At 40.6% G+C, this 12,232-nt stretch overlaps 1 protein-coding gene across 5 annotated transcripts in view; it reads left to right on the top strand.

The window, feature by feature from the left end:
• The window catches only part of SMOC1 (SPARC related modular calcium binding 1), a 226,191-nt gene that overhangs the window by 59,627 nt on the left and 154,332 nt on the right, over positions 1-12,232 (top strand). The gene's annotated exons all lie outside the window — the stretch shown is intronic.

Raw genomic sequence — 12,232 nt, 5'->3', positions numbered from 1 at the left:
TGAATATTGACCCAATAGATATAGACTTAAACACCCCAGTGTTCCTGTTTTGGGTGTGTTCAAATGAACAGGAATATTCTTCACTCCCCCTTTTCTAGATTAATAGTCCATGCCAGCCAGACCAAGAAAAGCAAGCCCAGACTAGTTTCAACACTGCTTGTTAAAGAAAGGGCACTCTCTCCATCTTTCTCTTGTGTAAACCAAAGTGAGAAAAAGGTAGAGAAGAAAGTAACGGGGCAAGTCGGACTAGAAACAAAGAGAGCTATATAGGGGCATGAAGAAAAGGAGGGATGGAAGTAGAAGACCTTTGGGGTGCCAATAATCCAGGTGCAGTCCTTTCATCCTGACTTTCAATGGGCAGATTAGTGTCATTCAGCCTTTGTTCCAGCCTCACCAGCCTGCATTTCTGCACTATTCATTAGTTAGATGCATTGTGGAACTTGGGACCTACCCTTGTGCCTGGAGGCAATTTTTTCCCACCCCACTTCTGGGCACAAGATGCTGGCTGTGGATGTGGGCACTTTGTGGGTCTTAGGAAAAGATGTCATTCACTCTGTTGGCTCTCATGGGAGCTATGGTAGCAGCTAAAAGATCCCTAGACAGTGGCGGGAAGCTTTGAAAGGGTAGTAGTGAATAAACTCTTTCCCCAAAGGGGAGTTCTAACTTGGCTTGAGCTATAGAACTAGAAAAGAAGAAATTTTTCTAACCTTTTGAGATCATGGAAACTTCAGATGTTAAAAGTCATGGATTCTTGATAAAATTTTTTTCTTAGGTTTAGGTGCAACCCTAGCTTATTAGATAGTGAATTCATAGGCCCCACGTTCTACGATGATTATTAAGCTGGCAGGCAGATCTGGATTCTGTTAGAAGCTGGAATACCTGAGTGACAGATGAAACCACTCACTTTGTGCTAGTGTTACGTCCCGTCTTTCTCACTCCTTCCTATATTAGTAATAAACCGTGCTCAATTACGGCTCCATTGGTTCCATTTAGTAGCGACTTTCCCTGACTGGTAGGGACAGAGGCAGGTCAGCTCAGCTCACTTCAGCTGTTTCAAACAAGCATAGGACCAGCCAGGTATAGAGATTTTTTTTCTAATTTTTAACTAGGTTAAGCGTATGGGTTGAGTATCATAGCCTAGGAAGGAGGCAGAGCTCTTTGCTCGGGTTTTCTTTTTCTTATTTCTAATCTTTCTCATTCCATAGTCTGTACTGAAGAGAGGAAGCGGAATAATTAATACCGTCTCCCTATCTTACCCGTCCCTTTTGGACATGGATACGAACACAACTGGTTGGTTGTTGTCTTTTATTCTCGAAGAGGACCAAAATGGCATCACTATGCTAGAGTCGAGTTTCAATGTGTCCGGCTGTGGCTGATCAACCAGTCCGGGCTCAGAGTGCTCTCCCACAAGTCAGGTACAAACAGTCCATGTAATCATTTGGGGTGGATGCTCTAAATTTACACATTCTGCGTTTCCTTTGAGTTGTCTCAATTCTGCTTTGCTCATAGAGCACAGCACCTTCTCTTATGTGGGCACGCCATACCAAGAAGTCCTGTGCCAGTGTCTCCTATGTCACACAATCAATTCCAAAGTTCTTGAGAGAGACCTTGAGAGTGTCCTTGTTTCGCTTCTTCTGACCACCACGTTTACACTTGCCATATGTGAGTTTTTCATAAAACAGTCTTTTTGGCAAGTCTACATTTTGCATTCAAACATGGCCAGCCCATCAGAGTTGCGCTCTCTGAAACAGAGTTTGAATGCTTGGCAGTTTAGTTTGAGTCAGGAACTCAGTGTCTGGTACCTTATTTATCCTGTCAGGTGATTTACCGAATCTTCCTAGGACCATTCAAATGGAAGCGATTCAGTTTCCTGGCATGGCGCTGCTGTACTGTCCGGATTTCACAGGCATACAACAAGGGGGTCAGCACCATGGCTCCATAGACCTTCAGTTTGGTAGTCAGTCTAATACTTCTTCTCTCCCATACTTTCCTTTGGAGCCTCCCAAACACTAAAATTTGAAGTGGAACAACTCTGATCATCACATCCTACCTAAATCACAAGCACAGATAAGGTGTCTTAATTTCTTTTCCTTCATAGAGTTTTTGGTTCTGAAAGCAGCTCCCTGCCATTTGCAGCCCCCTTCCCTCTGTTAGAGGCTTTGCTGCCTCACCATACCCTATAAAGTGGCTACTTAATCATAGTGTTCTGTTGGGTGGTGTATGGTATTGAGTCAAACAGATGTGTCTGCTCCCTGAGAGATTATGTTCTAAAATGCACAGTATTCATGTAGGTCAACATCTGGTAAATACTTAAAGTCATTTTTGTTGCTGTTGTTCTAATGTGGGACTATGGAACTTAAATCTTTTGCCTTTCCTCCTGAAGAACTTTCTTATAAACAGTGCCCGCAGTACAAGGGTGTGGTGTGCTCAAAATAAGGAATTTCAAGATTTCCCAATTGTATTGTTTGACCGAGAGGGGAAAGATTCTAACATTGGTACCATTTGCTGGAACATTTGATCCGTAAATCCTATGCCTCCTCAGAGGTTAATACTTTGAACCCAAACCAGAAAGGAATGGGTAGCCTTCAAGCTATTGTCAATCTGAGGACTCTGGAGAGACTAAGGGAAGGTTATAGAGATGGTCTGAGGAGTTATTCCAGTGTGGCCTCCTGGGTTCCAAACTGAACTAGCTCTCTGGAGCTACCTTTAGTAATAATCCTGGATTAACTTGGGGGCTAAATTTTGGTCTTATGTAGATTAGAATGCATTAGCCTAGATTTTCCCCATTCATTTCCATCCCCACCCCCAATATGTCTAGTGCCTTCCCTCTGAAATTATAATCTTTTGTCCACCCTGTATATATCTTGTACACACATAGCTGTTTGCCTGTTGTCTCCCCCACTAGGATATGTGCCCTTTGAAGGCGGGGATCTTGTTTTTGCCTTTCTCCATATCCCCAAAACTTAGTACAGTTCCTGGCACATAGTAAATGTTTAACATATGCTTGTTGACTGACTGACTGACTGTAGTAATCCTAATTTATTAACTGAACAGTTTAAAGAACTGGATATTGTCTATGAGTTACAGTCAAAACTGTTCTCTAAACAGAGTAGTCACTTGATGACAGTTGTTGACTGACTTCTCAGGGAGGCAAGTAGTAGAGGCAAGAAAGAGCTGTGTGAATAAGAGTACTAAAGCTTTGAGTCAGGAAGCCTGGAGTTCAAATCCTGTCTCAGACACTTGCTGTTCAACTCTGACTAAATCACTTAACTTCGCTCAATCTCAGTTTCCTTCTCTGTAAAATGAGGTAGTTGAACTCAGTGACCTCTAAGACTATGATACCATGAACTGGTTGCTTAAGGATGAATGGGATTTATGCAAATGTTTCTTCGAAGACATTTTTTAGGAGCAAAGATACCTTGACCAATCCATGTAGATTCTCCTGTTTTCTTTGCACCCCTCAAACTGGGTCTGCCCTTTTCCTTTTTTTGGTTTTTTCTATGCTTCCAGTTCATTTCCCCCCTACCTTCCTTCTTAGTATTATATTTGATGACTATTGCTTTGAAATCTGCAATGTTACACCCGAGTGTTTCCAATACTCCTCATCCAGAAACTGCATTTGATAAGGAAGGTTATATATTTTGCTCTGACTTAGTGAAAACAAGAATTTCTTCAGTCTAATGGAACTAAAATTGCAGAGACTTGCTGCCTGAATTGCGGAACGGGGTAGGACAGGAATGATGGTGATGCCTGATGATTTGTTACTCAAGAGATGACTTTGCAGCCAGCTGGAGAGCTGTCAGCTTTCTCATTTTGATATAGCAGAAGCTACATCACAATCAGATTGTTATATTTCCAGACTGATTCTGTAGTGTGGTCAAATGCTGTCTTTTACTGTGGGGCAGATAGATGGGTGACCACAAGCTGGGGGTGACTTGTCAGAGCTCTTGAAGAAGAAAAAGGAAGCAGTCTTAGGAAAGGTTTCCTCTTTGTGTTTGTGCCTGACCTATCCCATCCATTGAATAACTGCACTATACCAGGGTAAGGATTTGCTTGAGGTAATATGAAGAATCTACTGACAAGCTTTAGGGCACACTTTTGCTTTAGAAAGAGGATTCTCAAAATCTGGTAAAGCCAATGAACTCCTTTCAGTGTTGTTAAATAATTGAGAGAAATGCTAGATTTTCAGCAGAGATTAGTGAAAATAAAGGGGTACGTTTTCCATTAAGGGGGTCATAGATTGCCCGGAATTCCATCTGTGTGCCCTTTGTAGCTCCCCGGATCCCAAGTTGAGAACTCCTGCTTTAGAGGCAAAATCTAGCTTTTTAGCTCAGATCTTTGTGGAATACTGACCTTCCCCCATTTCCCACCCCTTAGACAACTTAGACAAGTTTCCTCAAAAACTTGTCCGGTCCACCTAAAATATATATATATTTGTTTTAGAGGCCCGGTTATCTGTTCTGCCTTGGGATGGACTTCTAATGTTAAGCCTAGAGGAGCAATGTCTAATCCAAATATATTAAAAGCATCATTGGTAGGAACTTGTATGATTCCGGTTTTACCTCATGGATCTGGGCACGTTATTCTTTTGTTGAAATTTTTTCATTTGTAAAATCACAGGATGAAGTTAAACTAAATAGTTGCTGAGATACTTCAAATGTTAACATTCTGTAAACAAGTTCATCCTGAATCTTGTCTGTTTTTTTGTACTCTCTGGGCCTTGGTGCTCAGCATTAGAGACCTTACCTGGCACCTGAACCAAAAATGTTTCTAAAGAGGGAAAGCTGATAGGACTGCCCAGGTGTGAGGTCCCATCTTCTTTCTGAAACCTTTTCTGATGCCTCTTCCTTCTCTAATGTCTGTTGTAATAGAGTATTACCTTTATTGTGCATTTGTTTTTGTTCATCCTTTGTTCTAGACATTATGGGGTAATAACTCGTATGTGAATTGGATTTGAATGAGGCAGAGCTGCATAAAGTTGCCAGGCTCACTCTGTTCTCTAGTCATCTAAGTCTAGTGACAAGATAAAAGTCAAGAACAATCGTTGATGACTCAGGATGCAGTGGGTGACCTTGGCTTTTCTAAATTACCGTCTTTCCCTGGTCTCAGTTTGTCTGAGGTAATAGTGCCCATTTAATGACCAAGGGCTAAGTGATAATTGAGACCAAAAAAAAAGGCTTAATTTACCATCAAAAAATATCAATCTGGGAGGGGAAGACTTTCAGAGTTTCTGACCAGAACAGGAAACAGTTGGTCTTTACACTCATTCTAGGCCATTAATATCTAAAGCAATGAGCCACAGAGGCTTGGGCTCAGTGCCATTATTGGCCATTCAAATGAGAGCCCCAGTGATTTGGGTTAAAGGAATAGACAAATAGCTCCATTTGAAACACAATGGACTTTTAAAAAACCTGTATTTTCAGAGCTATGTTTCAAGGAATCATAAGTGAAAACTTCACAGGGCAAAAAGTAAATTGTGCATTTCACATTTTAGGGACCCAGCACAGTATATCTTCTCAGGACATTGTCTCCTCTTGTCTCTATGGATTCTTGGTGCTCTCATTAGCTTTCAAGGATTCAAGCATCATTTCTATACCCATGTCGTCCAAATCTCTTTATCAGGCCTCATTTTTCTCCCAAACCCCAGTCCTTCCTCGCCAGCTGCCTGCTAGACATCTGCACCTAGATGTCCCAAACTGAACTTGGAAAAACTGTCAAATTCTTTTTTAAAAAACCCTTAGTCCCTCCCACCACTCCTACAAAATCACCCCTCTTTCCAACTTCCCTATTCGTGTTGTGGCCATCACTGACCTTCCAATGACCCAGGTTTGCACCCTCAGAAGCCATCCTTAGCATTTTGCTCTCCCAGCCCCCACCCCCCACATCCCATCAGTCACCAAGTTTTGTTATTTTAACCTACATCTTCATACCTGCCCTTTTTTCTCCACAAACATGGCCACCATCCTAGTTCACAGTCTAATTACCTCTTGTCAGTTGTCCTGACGCAGTCTCACCCTCTGTCCTCTCCAGTCTACCCTTCACGACATTGCCAAACTGACATTCTTAAAGTGCAGGACTGTCAGTGTCCCTCTTCCTACTTGATAACTTCAGTGGTTTCCGGGAGGGCTCTATGCAGTGTTCAGTGAGGACTGGTACCTTTGATGTGAGGGCTTGCCGAATTTTTTCAGAGGTGCTTATCCACCTTTGGTGTCCAGCTGATTCACCAAACTCTCACCCGTGGTTCCAAGAAGCTATAGCATTTGCAGTGGCTACACCCTGGTAAAACTGTCTTGACAAATGGGCTAAACCGGATTAAGGGCTCAACCTGGTTGGTGATTTAGAGGGATGTCTACCTCAAGCACAGGAAGTCTTCCCCTGGCAGAATGTGTGGAAGAGAACAGTGTGTTTCAAAGGCCAAAACGGTGGCTGAAGGAGGCACTGAGGAGCACTTAGAGCCTGGTCAGACATTGAATCCCAGGCCACCTCCAGCCATCTTGGTTTTTGTCTTGCCGTTGGACTTTGCTCTGGAAGAGAGTGAGGCAGATGACTTTGTGCAACTCTGCCTCACTTAAATCTAATTCATGCACAAGTCATCACTCTGTGATGCCATCGGTCCTCTTTGAAACAAAGGACAAATAACATGGCTGCTCAAAGAAAACAATCTCTACTTTAGCATTGAAAGCCACTCACAGTCTGGCTCTGATCTGTCTTTCCAGACTTATTTCACATTTCTCCCCATCATGTACTCTTATGTTCCGTCTGTTCTATGCCAGGTGTTGTGTTAAGTGCCAGGGATACAAAGACAAATTAAACAATCCCTGCCCTCCAAGAGTTTATATTTTATTAAGGGGAAGCAACATATACACATATGAGTAAATATGAAATATAGCAAAGTAAATATAAAGTGATTTGGATGGGTTAGGAAAGAGGAAGGCCTAGTAGGTGTGGGGAATAAGAAAGGTCTCATGAAAGAGATGGTACTTGAGCTGAGTTTATAAGCTAAGGACTCTAAGGAAGTTGAGGATTTTAAGAAGTTTAATCATGAGTAAAGGTACAGAGAAGAGACAGCAGTGATGTCTGTTTTGCTGTACTGAAGAGTTTGTCAAGGGGAGAAATGTGTAATAAATCTGAAAGTATTCTGCTAAAAAAGATTGTGAAGAGCTCTAAATGCCAAGTTGTTAATACATTCTCCATGTCCAAATTTACTGTGAATATATTTTGTATTGGTTTATGTGTGTATATGTTGAATACAGAATGTAAGCTCCTTGAGGGAGAGACTATTTCATTTTTGGCACATACTAGGTCTTCAAGAAAGGCTTGTTGAATGGGATGTGTGTGTTCTATCTGCCCAAATAGATTCCATTTGGCAAGTATTTGATTGTCCTCTATACCTCTGTGAAAAGTAGCCAAGCCGTCCACATCCACATCCATAGATGTATACATACACATGTAGGTTTTTACATATATATGGATATAGTTATACATACATAGATATGTGCAGTGTTTTTGTAAATATTTTTACTCAGCATTATGTTATGTTCAAAGTCCAAATGTAATGAACACTTGTTTTTGATGTTGAGTTGGAGAAGAGTTTCTGTGTCAGGGATATCCTTTATTGTAAACATCCTTGATTAGGGCCTTGGCAAGAGTGTGACCATGGCTGACTTGAGGGCTTGGGGATTAAAACTACAGACAAGGCTGCATTCATGAGCCCTTAACTGGTGATCATTTTATAATACCCCATGCTATAATAATTTTGGGTCAAAACGCCAAAGTACTTGAGAGTCACTGGTGAAATCTTGTCTAGGTGTAGGGGTACTTCTCTGGGCTTAAGGGCCAATGTATTGCTTTTTCTCCTGTGGAGAGGTAATTTTAAAATAATTATGATAAAAATAATAATAGTTGACATTTATAGTATACTTTAAGGTTTGTGAAGTGATTTATACTCTCTATCTGATCAACTCCTTACAACTCTGTGAGTAGGCATTGTTGCTTTCTCCATCCGATCTAGGGGATAACATAGGCGTCTGAATTTAATATTTTAGGGTCTGAACTTGGTGAAGGGCCATGTGCTTCAGCAAAGCTTCTCAGAGAGTATTGGGCCACTATGACCCACTAGACACATCTGGTACCTGGGCAAATGCACAAAGCAAACAAAGCGTGGCTGCTTCAACCAGAACAAGTCATGAGTCAACTATGTTGAGGATTAATGCAGAGTGAAGTGAGTTTTTTTTCTTTAAGCAGGACTGTGTTTTTTTTTTCTTTCCTGAAATAAACTGTAACCTTGGCTATCCCACAGCTTTTGGGGAAAGTGGCCAGGTAGCTGTATTATTGCTCAGGATTCTATAAATGTTTCCCTACTGCCTTAGCAGTAGTCTCCTACAATATTATAGCATCTTGAAAATAGGCTGCTTCCCCTGAGGTACTTCTGGCTGGAGGTCAGGAAGTTTTGGCTTCTATTCCTGGCTCTGGTGTTTGGACTTGGGGCAAATCATTTTGCTTCTTGTATACCTTTTTATTCTTTCTCCTGCCCCCCCCCCCCCAATCTCCCATGCCAAATCCAGAATATATAACTGTTTTTAAGTTAGTTTACAGGGATTTGATGAATAGCTTATGAATTTTCAATTATTTTCCTTTTTCTCAAATTCTATAGACAGAAGATTGTTGTAAATCTTACACAATAAAATTTGAAGTAGAGCTTTACCGATTCAGACCAACTGGAAATAAGGAAAGGTTGTCAGAGTTACAAAATACGTTTTTAAAGGAGATAGTTTTATTACTTTTTTTAAAGCTCATACACTAAATATAGAATTTTTTTAACCTTTAATGAATAATGGGAACTCATAGGACCATTGGAGTTAGAGTCAATGAGACCCTCCAGAGATCATAGCCCAAACCCAAACCCCTTATTTTGCTGAAGAGAAAACCGAGGCTTAGAAATAAAGTGACTTGCCCAAAGTTATGTAGATTATGGATAGTGAAGTCAAATTAAAAATCCAAGTTCTTCCATTCCAAATTGTTGGGTATTTTTGCATTTATTCCACAGTCCCCTTTCTATGATTAGCATAATATAAGATTAATATTTAATATGCACATACTGCTTTTCACTTTTCTATGTACTTTCATAGCCATGATCTCATTTTGTAAATTTCAAAGTCTTTAATGAGTTGATTTCCTTTGGTAGGTTAAAGATACCCTTTGTAAACTTTGGCCTTGCTTAGCACAACCTGTTCAGGGAAAATTTAAACTTAAGCTTGGCTAGGTTTGAATTATTACAGATTTCTGAGTGGAGTCTGAAATAAGAAGTTCTAGTATAGGTATCATTATATGTTATATTATAGGTATATTGCTATTATACCTGAGTTAAAATAAAAATCTTTGCGTCAGGCAGAGATAGTTCTGCTACTTACTGTGTGCCCTTGACTTCACCTTTTTTGGCCCAATCCAATTATCCATAAAATAAAGAGATTCGATTGAATGAGTTATATGGATGATGTCTAAGGTCCTTTCTGCCTCTAAAGCCTATAATCTAGAGGTATGAGGGAAGAACTATACTTCCTCTCCCAAGAGTGAATTAGGTTTGCCTTGGCTTCCTGCATTCTACCTGTAGAATTTGCCATGGTTTTATTTACCTTTCCTTGAGCCAGTAGGAAGGCAGTAGGATTTCTGTCCTCTGCTCTAAACAGCCTCTCAGTTGTGGAAAATATCCAATGAGCCAGGGGCCTCAGAGAGGAGCAGTCTGTCCTTGTCTAGAAAACATAACAGGGATTTTGAGTAGGAGACAAATCAGGTTCTGTAAGGTTCTAGATACTACACTACACACTGTGTCCACATGAGACAAAATGTGCACATTCTTTTGTTTGAGGCCACCTTTAAAGGAGTGTGTGTGTGTGTGTGTGTGTGTGACTGGAATCGTGTAGCAGTATGATCAGATTTCAGGATGGCATTATCTCACAGAATACATAATAAAGAAATACCCAATACAAATACATATAGTACCAGCACGGCATGAAGATTATGTAACAAATCCTTGGGATTTCTTTTTCCTGTTTTGTTTCATCTACATTTGATCAGATTTCCTCCTCATAGTTTAATGCTATGGAATTAGGGGAGGGAACAGATTTCCAGAAGTATTCAAATTCCTTTTTTTTTTTCTGCCCAGTTATCCTCACTAGAAATTGCTACAGGATGAATGTTATATAACAGTGAGCTGCATTTAAACTACAGGATAAGCACTTGACAGGGATTGGACCTGTAATTTCAATTCCCTTGGTATGGGAACTTATCAGGTGAGGAAACTCTCTCTACCAATATAGCACTTTCGAAACTCAGTCTCAGAGAGTTGCTTAGATCAATGGTGTCAAACCCAAAAGGAAATGGGAAGCTAGGGCAGCTAAGTGTTGGGCCTGGAATCAGGAAGATTCATCTTTCTGAGTTCAAACCTGGCCTCTGATACTTTGTGACCCTGGGCAAGTCACTTAACCCTGTTTATCTTGGTTTCCTCATCTATAAAATGAACTGGAAAAGGAAATAACAAACCACTGATCTCTGCCATGAAAGCCCCAAATGGAGTCACAAAGAGTTGGACGTGACCGAAATGACTGAACAACAAAAATGGTATATAAGGATCTCTACAGGCCACAGCTTGTTCAACCATTCCAGTCATGTCTGACTCTTCGTGACCCCATTTGGGGTTTTCTTGATAAAGATACTGGAACAGTTTACCATTGTCTTCTCCAGCTCATTTTACAGATGAGGAAACTGAGACAAACGAGGTTAAGTGACTTGCCCAGGGTCACACAGCTAGTAAGTATCTGAAGTCTCATTTGAACTCAGGTCTTCCTGACTCCAGATCTGTTGTACTATCTGCCACACCATATAGTTGCTCACATTTTGACTTAGAAAACCACATGTTAACATTGCCTGTGTTTTATATGTTCTTATTTCTTTTGTTAAATGTTTCCCAATTACATTTTATATTACTTATTCAGGCTGCATTCAGGAGTGTTTTGGGCTGCATATTTGACCGCTTTGAACTAGAACACCAGGAGATTAAGTGATTTGCCCAGTATCAGTGCCATGGCCAGTTGAAAAATTTAAGCCCAGCTGTGCCTGGTTTTGAGGCAACTTTTCTGTCTTTCACACATATGCCATATCTCGCCCAAATAACATTTTTACAGATTTGAACATTTTCATGCATTAAGATATTAAGCAATTGTAAGAGATGAATCAATGCAAAACATCCCTCTCAGGTTATTGGTAATCTAGTTCAACTGTTTCATTTTACAGGTGAAGAGACTGAGGCTGAGAGAGGTGACTTGATTAAACAAGGTTTTACACCTTTCTTGGTACAGTTAATTTATCTTTTTAAACATATCTGAAACATATCCAGAATAAGAATCTGTCTCCTGTGGCCACCACAGCCACAGAAAGGGTTCAGTAGGTGTAGGTCAGGGATGTGTTAACAAGAAGCCATCACTGAGACAGCTGCCTTTCTTCCTCCCATCATACCTATTTCTGGTTGTTGAAAGGAATGTGGTGGTGATAGCCTTGTGAGGGAGGCAGTGTTGCACAGTGGCAAGAACACTAGATTTGGAGTTGCAAATCATTTGTTTAGCTCCAGCTCTGGCTCGTACTAGTTGAATAACCTTGGGTAAGTCACTTTACTTTCAGGCTTAATTTCTCAAATTGTAAAATGGGAATACATGTGAGGAAAACATTTTAAAGTTTTGGTTCAGTTGTGCCTGACTCTTTGTGACCCCATTTGAAATTTATTGACAGATAGTGGAGTGGTTTGCCATTTCCTTTTCTAGCTCATGTTACAGATGAGAAACTGAGGCAGACAGGGTTAAGTGACTTGCCCAGGGTCACACAGCTAGTAAGTGTCTGAGGCCAGTTTTGAACTCAGGGAAACGAGTCTCCCTAATATCAAGCCTTGTGCTCTATATACTGTGCCACCTAACTTTCCATTTTGAGGTTTACAGAGTGCTATATGAATGTGTGGTGTTGTCCTGGTAAGTAATTAAATAGGAATAGATGTTGAAGATTTGCCTGGTGATGAGGATTTGTTAGAATCAATTGTAACTCTTCAATTCCTCCAACATTTGACTAAAATTCCTATCTCAGAAGTCACTGATAGCCTTCTTTTTTTTTTTTTTAAGCAGTTGGGGTTAAGTAACTTGCTCAGGTTACACGGCCAGTTATTTCTGAGTGTGGTGCTGAGTATCTGAGC

Source organism: Petaurus breviceps, unplaced genomic scaffold (genome assembly GCF_028583685.1).
Source record: "Petaurus breviceps papuanus isolate PSGF00001 unplaced genomic scaffold, PetGlider_PUasm1.0 189, whole genome shotgun sequence".
Taxonomy (NCBI): Eukaryota; Metazoa; Chordata; class Mammalia; order Diprotodontia; family Petauridae; genus Petaurus; species Petaurus breviceps.
The sequence above is the reverse complement of the archived record's forward strand: the minus strand, read 5'-3'. Positions and strand labels throughout refer to the sequence as shown.